This window comes from Octopus sinensis, linkage group LG22, assembly GCF_006345805.1.
Source record: "Octopus sinensis linkage group LG22, ASM634580v1, whole genome shotgun sequence".
NCBI classification, from domain to species: domain Eukaryota; kingdom Metazoa; phylum Mollusca; class Cephalopoda; order Octopoda; family Octopodidae; genus Octopus; species Octopus sinensis.
In genome coordinates, this window is record NC_043018.1 from 26,715,264 (window position 1) to 26,727,763 (window position 12,500).

Here is a 12,500-nt window from a genome sequence, read left to right on the forward strand (position 1 = left end):
GCCAAATCTTTAGACAACGAGGCAACCTCTATGGGGCTGATTGATGTCCTAAAAATAGCAGCTAAAACTCAAAATAACTAAGGAATCTTTCATCTTTTGTAGATCTAGTACTACATTATCCAGTGTTTATATTTTACAGACAACAAATGATATGATCGTTTATTTTTAGAATGACATTGTACGGTAGGTGTGATAGGTCAGATCTAGCTGTTTTGAACATAAGACTGGTAGAATATTTAGGCCGAATATGGCCGGTTTAAATGCTATAGCGTTAAAATAGAAATAAAGTTTTAAAATTTTTTTCTTTCTGTGTGGCCCAGTACCAAAATGATCCACAGCTTAGTACTGGTTTATGGCCTGATGGTTGGGGATATTTGCCCTAGGGTGTCACTTTGGAGACCATTGGAGGGGTTGTCTTTATATTCCAGTCCTAGACATTCCAGCCCCACCCTAAATATTTAAGGACCTAGTCTACTCTTTATCCTACATTCACCTGCTAATTCACATCATATGAAAGCGAGCCATGTGTAGTCATTTAACCTGCTAGAAATAGCTGCCAAATCTACCTCAGATCATAACACACCATTTTGAAAAACATTGTGGCTGTGTGGTAAGAAGCCTGCTGCTCAACCACATGACCCTGGGTTCAGTCCCACTGTGTGGCTCCTTGGGCAAGTGTCTTCTACTATAGTCTTGGATCAACCAAAGTCTTGTGAATGGATTTAGTAGATGGAAACTGAAAGAAGCCCATTGTGTGTGTGTGTGTATGTATGTGTATATATATATATATATATATATATATATATGTATATATATACCCACCCACCCCAATATTAAAATTTTTTAAAGCCTGATACTTATTCTATTGGGCTCTTTAGCTGAACTGCTAAGTTATGGGGACATAAACACACCAACACCAGTTGTCAAGTGGTGTTTGGGAACACACACACACACACACACATATATGCACATATTTATACGAGAAGCTTCTTTCAGTTTCCGCCTACCAGATCCACTCAAGGCTTTGGTCGGCCCGAGGCTATAGTAGAAAACACTTGGCCAAGGTGCCACACAGTGGGACTTGAACCCGGAACCATGTGGTTGGTTGGGAAGCAAGCTTCTTACCTCACAGCCACACACACACACACACACATCTCAACCCAATTGAGCATGAGAAAATGGATGTTAAATAAGGGAAGGCATATAAAATTGGCAATACATTAATGGTTAAATTCAACCTAAACAGACCCCACACACCAGGCAAAGTACCTTGTTTATATTCTTGCCCTGTTCCCACCATCTCTCTTCCCCACCGCCTTCATTTCCTTCATGTCATCATTTTTCGCCTCTTTTGCTGACATTTGCTATTTATTTATTGTCATTCCATTTCTCTGTTTGCATTTCATAATTCCTGTAACATTCTAAGTTCAAATACTGCCAAGGTGGACTTTACGTTTCATCCTTTTGGAATTGATAAAATTAAGCGCCGGTCAAGTACTAAGATGGTTATAACCTTTTGTTCTCTTTTCTACAAACTTCTAGTCTTGTGCCTATATTAGCAACATTCCTTATTATTTAGGGTGGTGGTGGTGGATTCACAGAATTCTGAGAACATTGGACAAATTTGCCTTTTAGTACTTGTTACGGTTTTTGATGTCGTGTGTTCAAATCCTATGTACGAGGGTGTGTCTGAAAAGTTCTTGGCTTTGGGTAAAAGAAAATATGGACAGATCGGGTAATTATGATTTTATGCAACATATTCCCCTCTCAGGTTCACACCTTTATTACAGCGGCCCTTCAGCTTTTCTAAGTCCTGTAAAAGAACTCGGAAGGTCGGGCCTCCAACCAGGCCTTTTGCGATACTATTGAAGATAGGAACTTGCCAGCACCCCGTCACAGATCCACTTCGCCTTTCATCCTCTTAAGGTTGACAACATAAAGAACCAATTAAACAGATTCGTTAGCATGAGGCATTTTGTGTGATTTTGTTCTGCATTCAAATTCTGCTGAAATCAACCTTGCTTTTCATTCCCTCGGGGTTGATGAAATAAGTACCAGTGATACACTGGGATTATACAGGGCTGACCAAAAGTCATCCGACAGTAAATCAAATTTCAATAAATACTTAATATTCAATTTTATTTATTCATTCCAATTCTGAATGTTTAATAATTGAATGCTGTGAGTTAAAATCACCACTTTTTTTTTTTTTTTTCAACATTTGTCTATTTATTAGCGAAGTCTTATATAAAATAAATTTTTGTTTTAAATGGTTTCGATTTGCTGTCAGTTGATCTTTGGCCACCCCTGTATAATTGGCAAGCCTCCCCATCTAAAATTTCAGGCCTTGTCCTTATAGCAGAAAAGATTAATACTATTATTATTTTAATTACTGTTATTAACCCTTTAGTGTTCGCATTATTCTACCAAAATTAATGCTTTTTCATCCAAATTGTTTTGAACTAATCGTGCATTATCTTGTACCTATGAGATTTTGATGAGGTAGCTGTTGATTTTTAAAACGATATTGTGGGGCTGGTGTGAGAGACCAGATCTGGCCAGTTTGAACATAAAACAGGTAGAATACTTTTGGTCAGATATGGCCGGTTTAAATGCTAAAGGGTTAAGGTGGTGAGCTGGCAGAATCATTAGTGTGCTGGGCGAAATGGTTAGTGACATTTTGCTTGTCACTACATTCTGAGTTCAAATTCCACTGAGGTCGACTTTGCCTTTTATCTTTTGATAAATTAAGTTCCAGTGAAACACTGGGGTCGATGTAAAAAAGATTATTATTATTATTATAATTACTATTATTATCAAGGCGGTGAGCTGACAGAATGGTTAGCATGCCAGGTGAAATCCTTAATGGAATTTCGTCTGTCCTCATGTTTGAGTTCAAATTCCACCTGGGTCCACTTTGCCTTTCATCCTTTAAGGGTTGATAAAATAAGTGCCAGCTATGCACTGGGTTGATGTAATTAACTCGCTCCTTCCCCACAAAATTTTGGGCATTTGTGCCTATAGTAGAAAGGATTATTATTATTATTATTATTATTATTATTATTATTATTATTATTATTAGAGCAGTGGATTGGTGGACAATATGCCTTGCAGTGTTTAGTTATACTTCTTTACATTCTGAGTTCAAATCCTTGTGGGGTTCAATTTCTGCCTTTCATCTTTCTGGGTCCAATAAAATGGGTACCTGTGTACAAATACTGATGTTGGGGCAAGTGTGTTGGGTAGGCAGGGGTTTAATCTGACCGATTGTCCCTTTTCCATAAAAAACAAACTTTGTGGCTTTGTGCCCATGTTAGAGAGACCATTTTAATAATTTTTTTTTTATTTAAAACATTTTGAAAATTAAAAAAAAATTTATTTAAAAATATTTTTTATTTAAAAAAAAACATTTGTAATGAAAAATTGAAAAAATTGAAAAAAAATTAATTAATTAAAAAAGCACAGGAAATACCACTAGAACTTGTTACTGATTCTTTTGTAATAAAAAACTTTTTGGGAAAGAATAAAATAAAAAAATGAAAGTAAAAAGTCTCATGTTTTTATTAATCCAGTGTGTTGTGCTGAGTCAAAAGTTTTTTTTTTTATTTAAAAAATTTTGAAAATTTAAAAAAAAATTATTTAAAAATATTTCTTATTTAAAAAAAAATCCATTTGTAATGAAAAAAAAAAAAATTAATTCAAAAATTTTTGTTTTTTGGTGGCTTATTTGCTTCATTCATCAAAAAGCAAAAGCAGCCTAGCACTCGAAGTAGGGGGTCATTGTGTTGCACCATTTGAAGCCACCTTTTTTGTCAGTTCTTTGATACCAGTTCTTGTTCTTTGAGGCAAAGAACTCCTTCACTGAAGCTTCCACCTCCTCTTGGTTGATGAAATGGTAAAATAGGGGAAAAATGAGTAACTTTTGATTTCGTGTTAGTTTCTTGCTGTCTGTTTGAAACTATTATATTTTGCAAGCATTGCACCACCATTTTGTACTGTTGCGTCGTCTTCAGGAGTGAGAATCGGTCAGCATAATTATCGGTGAAGTTGAGAGTTTGGAACATAGTCAGGTGACAGGTAACCTACCCTTTTTTTTTTTTTTCTCCAAGAAAATTTTCCTCAAATTTGACCCAATTGTAATTGAAGGTGTTACTAAAAATATTTGGATAATTTTTAGTGTGTAATAATCAAATCATATCGACCCCAGTGCTCAACTGGTACTTATTTAATCGAACCCGAAAGGATTTGAACTTAGGACATAAAGGTGAAAAGAAACATCACTAAGCATTTTGTCTGGCATGGTAACGGTTGGGCCGAGCCAGCTCGCCACCTTTCGATGACGATGATGAAGCAGACGACAACAAAGACAGCGGCGACGGCGTCGTGTTTAGCAATATGCTCAAGGAAGCCAGCAGTTGGTAAAGGAAAGAACGAAGGCCAATGTTCTGATCATCGTCTGCTCGAACAGGTCTTACAGAATGCTGAAAAACACCCATGTATCTATGATTAATTTCCTGTAGGACATTCTCTTCGTTAACTTTGATAAGGGGTCCCAAAGATTTTGGAACTTTCCGATATTATCGCTCCTTCCAGAAGATATTCCCTGACCAACATTGATATCATTAAGGAATGTCTGAATTCTTTTAACTCATACAGTCGCACATCTTCTTCCCGATCGTCAACATTCTATATTTTTTTAATGTAAATTCTGTTGTGTCTGGGGAGAGTCGTTTTCTTTTTGTGCCTTACAATGTAACACACACACCGGTAAAATTTCCACTCTTTTCATATTTTTATTCTCCTAAAATCATAAATTATTTCCCTTATAAAACGAATGACAACAAGGGAAATAACTATTGATGTTCCTTAGCAGCTAAGGGAGACAATTATTAAATTACAACTAAATCACAGCTTCGTTAATAGAATTAATCCAATGTTACTTAATGTTATAAAATTGAAATAGCCGCAGATGTGGTTGTGTGGTTAGAAGTTTGCTTCTCAACCAAATCGTTCTGGGTTCAATCCCATTGAATGTTACCGTGTGCAAGTTATTTTTATTGTAGTTTCGGGCCGACTAAAACCTTGTAAGTGGATTTGATAGGTGGAAACAAAGAAGCCGGTCGTATGTATGTATGTATGTAAATATACTAGCAGTATCGCCCGGCGTTGCTCGGTTTTGTAAGGGAAATAACTATATAAGCATTTTTAGAGAGTTACTTCCCTTAGATGCCAATTCGGGCTTTCTTAGCCATTTCTGTTTTGGTGTCTTCAAGCCATGAAGTCGTTGTTCTAAAAGAACGCTGGTCTCCTTGACAACGCTTTACACGTTGATTTCCTTCATCCCTTCCCCACAGCTTCACGAGGGAGGAAAAGGGGGGAGAAGCAAACAGGTGCAGGTGTGTGGACCATGGACGCCAACTCCGCCGCCATCGACATACGATGCATTTTATGCATTAAAATGGAATAAAAAATGATGTTAAATTATTTTTTAAATCGTAGACTCATCGTAGACGCGCGCTAATAGCCAGACTGGCTCGATATGAATCACGACTATAAGATACCCGAATTTGGTTAAACTGCACCGCAAAATGTGGGAGGAGTTAGGAATCTAAATCGAAGGGGACAGACGCTCACACAACTACAGTTTTATATATATAGATATATATAACTAGCAGTATCGCCCGGCGTTGCTCGGTTTTGTAAGGGAAATAACTATATAAGCATTTTTAGAGAGTTACTTCCCTTATAGATGCCAATTCGGGCTTTCTTAGCCATTTTTGTTTTGGTGTCTTCAAGCCATGAAGTCGTTGTTCTAAAAGAACGCTGGTCTCCTTCACAACGCATTACGACGTTGATTTCTTTACACTCCCTTCCCCACAGCTTCACGACGGAGGGAAGGGGGAGAAGCAAACAGGTGCAGCTGTGAGCGTGGACGCCAACTCCGCCGCCATCGACACACGATGCATTTTATGCATTAAAATGGAATAAAATATGATGTTAAATTATTTTTTAAATCGTAGACTCATCGTAGACGCGCGCTAATAGCCAGACGGGCTCGATATGAATCACGACTATAAGATACCCGAATTTGGTTAAACTGCACCGCAAAATGTGGGAGGAGTTAGGAATCTAAATCGAAGGGGACAGACACTCACACAACTAGAGTTTTATATATATAGATGTAGAGGCACACGGTCTAGTGGTTAGAGTAGTGGTCGAGGGATCGTGGGTTCGAATCTCAGACCGGGCGATGTGTGTGTTTATGAGCGAAACACCTTAGCTCAACGCGGCTCCGGCAGAAGGTAATGGCGAACTTCTGCCGACTCTTTCGCCACAACTTTCTCTCACTCTTTCCTCTTGCAGCTCACCTGCGACAGACCGACGTCCCGTCCAGGTGAGGAACCTATACGCCAAGGAAACCAGGAAACTGGCCCTTATGAGCTAGGTGTGGCTCGAGAAGAAACAAACAACAACAACAACATTATCTATATATATAAAACTGTAGTTGTGTGAGTGTCTGTCCCCTTCGATTGAGATTCCTAACTACTCCCACATTTTGCGGTGCAGTTTAACCAGTTCGGGTATCTTATAGTCGTGATTAATATCAAGCCCGTCTGGCTATTAGCGCGCGTCTACGATGAGTCTACGATTTTAAAAATAATTTAACATCATTTTTTATTCCATTTTAATGCATATTTTTCGTGTGTCGATGGCGGCGGAGTTGGCGTCCACGCTCAACACCTGCACCTGTTTTTTGCTTCTCCCCCTTCTTCCCTCCCTCGTGAAGCTGTGGGGAAGGGAGTGAAGGAAATCAACGTCGTAATGCGTTGTCAAGGAGACCAGCGTTCTTTTAGAACAACGACTTCATGGCTTGAAGACACCAAAACAGAAATGGCTAAGAAAGCCCGAATTGGCATCTATAAGGGAAGTAACTCTCTAAAAATGCTTATATAGTTATTTCCCTTACAAAACCGAGCAACGCCGGGCGATACTGCTAGTTATATATATATCTATATATATAAAACTGTAGTTGTGTGAGCGTCTGTCCCCTTCGATTTAGATTCCTAACTCCTCCCACATTTTGCGGTGCAGTTTAACCAAATTCGGGTATCTTATAGTCGTGATTCATATCGAGCCCGTCTGGCTATTAGCGCGCGTCTACGATGAGTCTACGATTTAAAAAATAATTTAACATCATTTTTTATTCCATTTTAATGCATAAAATGCATCGTATGTCGATGGCGGCGGAGTTGGCGTCCATGGTCACACCTGCACCTGTTTGCTTCTCCCCCCTTTTCCCTCCCTCGTGAAGCTGTGGGGAAGGGAGTGAAGGAAATCAACGTCGTAAAGCGTTGTCAAGGAGACCAGCGTTCTTTTAGAACAACGACTTCATGGCTTGAAGACACCAAAACAGAAATGGCTAAGAAAGCCCGAATTGGCATCTATAAGGGAAGTAACTCTCTAAAAATGCTTATATAGTTATTTCCCTTACAAAACCGAGCAACGCCGGGCGATACTGCTAGTATATATATATATATATATATATATATATATATATATATATATATATATATAATAATTTAATAAATAAAATATATGCATACATACATATATGTACGTACCTACATCTACATGTATATATACATGCATATATATATATATGAATACAGGACACCACAAATAAACGTAGAACACAACGAGAAACGAAAGCATAAAAACAACTAGGAAACGGACTTTTTTCGTTGTTAAAAAAAGTCCGTTTCCTAGTTGTTTTTATGCTTTCGTTTCTCGTTGTGTTCTACGTTTATTTGTGGTGTCCTGTATTCATATATATATATATATGCATGTATATATACATGTAGATGTAGGTACGTACATATATGTATGTATGCATATATTTTATTTATTAAATTATTGTATGACTGAGCGCCATCGCGTCGTTTCGTTTCTATTCTCCAAGTAAGTTTATATATATATATATATATATATATATGCGATGGGTTTCAAACCAACACACCTGCTTGTTCCTTACCTGCCTTTATCTTTTGACTTCTGTACATTTGAACCATACATTGGGTCATCCCATAAATAATGCGTTTTTTTCAATTGCATGAACTAAGAGTCGGAGTGGAACGGGATAAGCTACTTGCATCAACTTGCTATAAAAGCAGGTAGTAATTTTACCTTGTCCTTATTCTTAGTGCAAGTTTTGAAGAGTGCAGTTCGATTTTAACAGTTTTTTTTTCAAAGCTGTGCCAAAGGAGCATATTCGGCATATTTTGCTTTATGAGTTCAACAAAGGCAATTACACGCAAAGGAAAGTGCGAGTTATATTAATGCAGTATATGGGGCTCGGGCAATGAACGTAAGACAGTATAAATGGTGGTCCTAGAAATTCCGAGCCGGAAACTATAGCCTAGAAGACGATCCTCGTCCTGGAAGATGTGTAGAGCTCGACGAGGACGTCCAGAAAACTCTGGGGGAAAATATTCCATCGTAACTGTTGAGGAACTAGCAGAGAATCTTCGATTTGGTAATTCAACCATTCACCGACATCTGTGTTTCATCAGAAAAGTCAGCAAATTGGGTCAATGGGTTCCTCACAAACTTTCCCCGTCTAATCGCGCGCAGAGAGTGAATGTGTGCTCTCCTTTGCTGTCACATCTCACCAATGAACCTTTTTTGGACCGAATAGTGACTGGTGACGAGAAACAGGTTCTCTATTAAAATGTCTAGCATCGAAGACAGTGGGTAGGGAAAGGAGAAACACCGGCATCTCAAGCTAAATAAGGTCTTTACCCACGTAAGGTGTCATCTGTTTGGTGGGATGTGAAATGTTTTGTCCACTTTGAACTTTTAAACCCGAACACTCCCTTCTGCACTCTCACGTTCCTTTCCAAGTGAAACTTTAAAAATTCCGCCGAGGTCGACTTTGCTTTTTATCCTTTCGGGTCGATAAATTAAGTACCAGATACATACTGGGGTACATGTAACCGACTAGTCCCCTCTCCACAAATTCCAGGCCTTGTGCCCATTGTAGAAAGGATTATTATCTCCGCCTTAGCGAAGGCGGAGAGATTCTTTTCAGTCGTGTTTGTTTGTTTGTTTGTCCGTAGACAAGATATCTCAAGAACCGCTGGATGGATTCGGATGAAACTTTCAGGGATGTTTGGCCTCATGACTGCCATGAACTGATTAGATCTTGGGATCGATTCGGAAACGGACAAGAATTCTGGATTATTTTTCGGTGGTCGAGAGTATTCTCTTTGTGAGACCAGTCAAGTTTGTTTGTTCCTTCTCAAGCCATGCCTGGTTCATAAGGGCCGGTTTCCTTGGCATATAGGTTCCCCACCTGGACGGGACGCCGGTCTGTCGCAGGTGAGCTGCAAGATGCAGGAGGAAAAAGTAAGAGAAAGTTGTGGTGAAAGGATCAGCAGAAGTTCGCCATTACCTTCTGCCGGAGCACGCGGAGCTTAGGTGTTTCGCTCATAAACACACATATCGCCCGGTCTGAGATTCGAACCCACGATCCCTTGACCGTGAGTCCGCTGCTCTAACTACTAGGCCATGTGCCTCAACCAAGTGAAGTTTATTTCAGATATTCTCATTTTAAAAATCATCTCTGGCTAATCATTGAAAGGATGTTGGTGTTGCCTTGGCAGAGGTTTGTGCTCTCTGATTGCTCTTATTATTATTATTATTATTATTATTATTATTATTATTATTATTATTATTATTATTATTATTATTATTATTAAGGCGGCGAGCTGGCAGAACCGTTAGTATGTCGGGCGAAATGCTTAGAGGCATCTCGTCCACTTTCACGTTCTGAGTTCAAATTCCACCGGGGTCGACTTTGCCTTTCATCCTTTCGGGCCGATAAAATAAATAGCAGTCGATGTAATCGACTATACAGATCTTTTCGGTTTGAACGGCAGTTTTTTCTAGCGGTGTCATATGAAATTGTCACCCATAATTATGACCCTAGAATCGATCTATGGCATTTCAATCTCTTTTAGGGTTAGTTAGAGTTAGGGTTAGGAGTGGGGGGAAGGGTATCTTTTTTTCTTCACAAATGCAAATAAACCCAATCTGTTTCTTAAACGAGGGACATATTCATACGGCACAGAATGCTTTTTAACTCAATAGACGTCACTGATTGGTTGAAATTGTAGAAATTGAAGAAAAAAACAACAAATATCTTACAAACCATATAATTTTCTCAATAAAGCCAAGAGAAAAAGATGTTTTATAAACACATTCTACCAGTATACGAAGTTTAAAATTTTTTAGTTACCTAGAAATTATGTTAAAAACTGGCGTTCAAACCGAAAAGATCCGACTATACTACTCCCCACAAATTCCAGTCCTTCTGCCTATTGTAGAAAGGATTATTATTATTATTATTATTATTATTATTAACAGTGTTGACGGAGTGTGTAGGTGAGCATCCGTGACGTCACATTAGCAGTTAGCCAATGACTCGCAACGACAGGATGATTGAATGACTCAGCGATAAAAAGAAGGCGAGTATGCTATGCTATGATGATGATGGCGACGAAGTCGACGGCAGTGTTGTTGAAAACGATGATGATAACGATGATGATGATGATGATGATGATGACGGTGATGATGATGACGATGATGATGATGATGATGATGATGATGATGATGACGACGATGATGATGATGATGATGATGATGATGATGATGCTGGTGATGATGATGATGATGATGATGATGATGATGATGATGATGATGATGATGATGCTGGTGATGAGGATGATGATGATGATGATGATGATGCTGGTGATGACGATGATGATGATAACGATGATGATGATGATGATGATGATGATGATGATGATGATGATGACGACGATGATGATGATGATGATGATGATGATGATGATGATGATGATGATGATGATGATGATGACGATGATGATGATGATGATGATAGTGTTGGCGATGGTGGTGATGATAACGATGAAGATGATGATGATGATGATGATGATGATGATGATGATGACGATGATGATGACGATGATGGTGATGATGATGATGACGATGATGATGATGATGACGATGATGATGATGACGATGATGACGATGATGATGATGATGATGATGATGACGATGATGACGATGATGATGATGATGATGATGATGATGATGATGATGATGATGATGATGATGATAACGATGATGATGGTGATGATAATGATGATGATGATGGCAGTGTTGGCGATGGTGGTGATGATATTATATATCAAACGGTTAGAGAATGATTCAATGCCATGGAAAGCATGGAAAACGAAGTGAGTCATCGATGTGAGCTGATCTGCTATGAGTTATCGGCGATTATCAAATGGAGGAAAGCGTGTTCTGGTTAGCGAAGAATTTTTCTCAACCGGAATGGCACTTGATTCCCCCTGGGTGTAATTTATGGCCAGGAGGGAGGAACTGGGGTAGAATTTAGTAGTATTATTTTCATTTGTATTTTTAATCTTATACAAAAATATCCTAATTTCTATAGTAGGACAATTTTTCTTGCTGGTCGCACATGTATGTATGTATGTATGTATGTATGTATGTATGTATGTATGTATGTATGTATGTATGTATGTATGTATGTGTGTGTGTGTGTATGTATGTATGTGTGTGTGTATGTATGTATGTATGTATGTGTATGTGTGTATGTATGAGTATATGTATGTATGTATGTATGTGTGTGTGTGTGTATGTATGTATGTATGTATGTATGTTTGTGTATGTGTATGTATGTATGTATGTATGTGTGTGTATGTATGTATTGTGTATGTATGTGTATATGTATGTATATATGTGTGTGTATGTTTGTATGTATATATGTATGTATGTGTATGTGTGTATGTATGAGTATATGTATGAGTATATGTATGTATGTATGTATGTATGTATGTATGTATGTATGTATGTATGTATGCATGCATGTATGTGTATGTGTGTTTGTTTGTACGTATGTATTTGTATGTATGTATGTATGTATATAAATATATATACATATACATATACATACATATATATATATATATATATATATATCTATATATATATATATATATATGAATGTATGTGTATGTATGTATGCATGTATGTGTGTGTGTGCACGTATATTTCTTTATATGTATATATATGTATATATATATGTATTTATATGTGTATGTATGTATATATATGTGTGTGTGAGTGAGGGCGTTTATGTGTGTTTATATACAAACATACACACGCACGCACACACAGAAACACACACACATATACACACACACATATATATATATACACACACACATAGCGAATGCGCGCCTGCATACACACACATGCACTCACCCACACGTGTACGTGCACATATGGCGAAAGATTGTTTGGTTTAGTCTAGCAGTCATGGAATTTAACAATTTCCAAATATGCTGAAAAATAAAATTAAAAATAAAGATAGACATAAAACGAAATTCATT

The 12,500-nt window shown here is 37.8% G+C and overlaps 1 long non-coding RNA gene across 1 annotated transcript in view; it reads right to left on the minus strand.

Annotated features, from left to right (window-relative positions):
• Positions 1 to 8,421: 8,421 nt before the first annotated feature.
• The window catches only part of LOC118767516, a 32,282-nt gene continuing 28,203 nt past the window's right edge, over positions 8,422 to 12,500 (minus strand). Inside the window, exon 3 of the long non-coding RNA XR_005003436.1 lies at positions 8,422 to 8,452. This is a non-coding gene — a long non-coding RNA (uncharacterized LOC118767516). The remainder of the gene's footprint in view (positions 8,453 to 12,500) is intronic.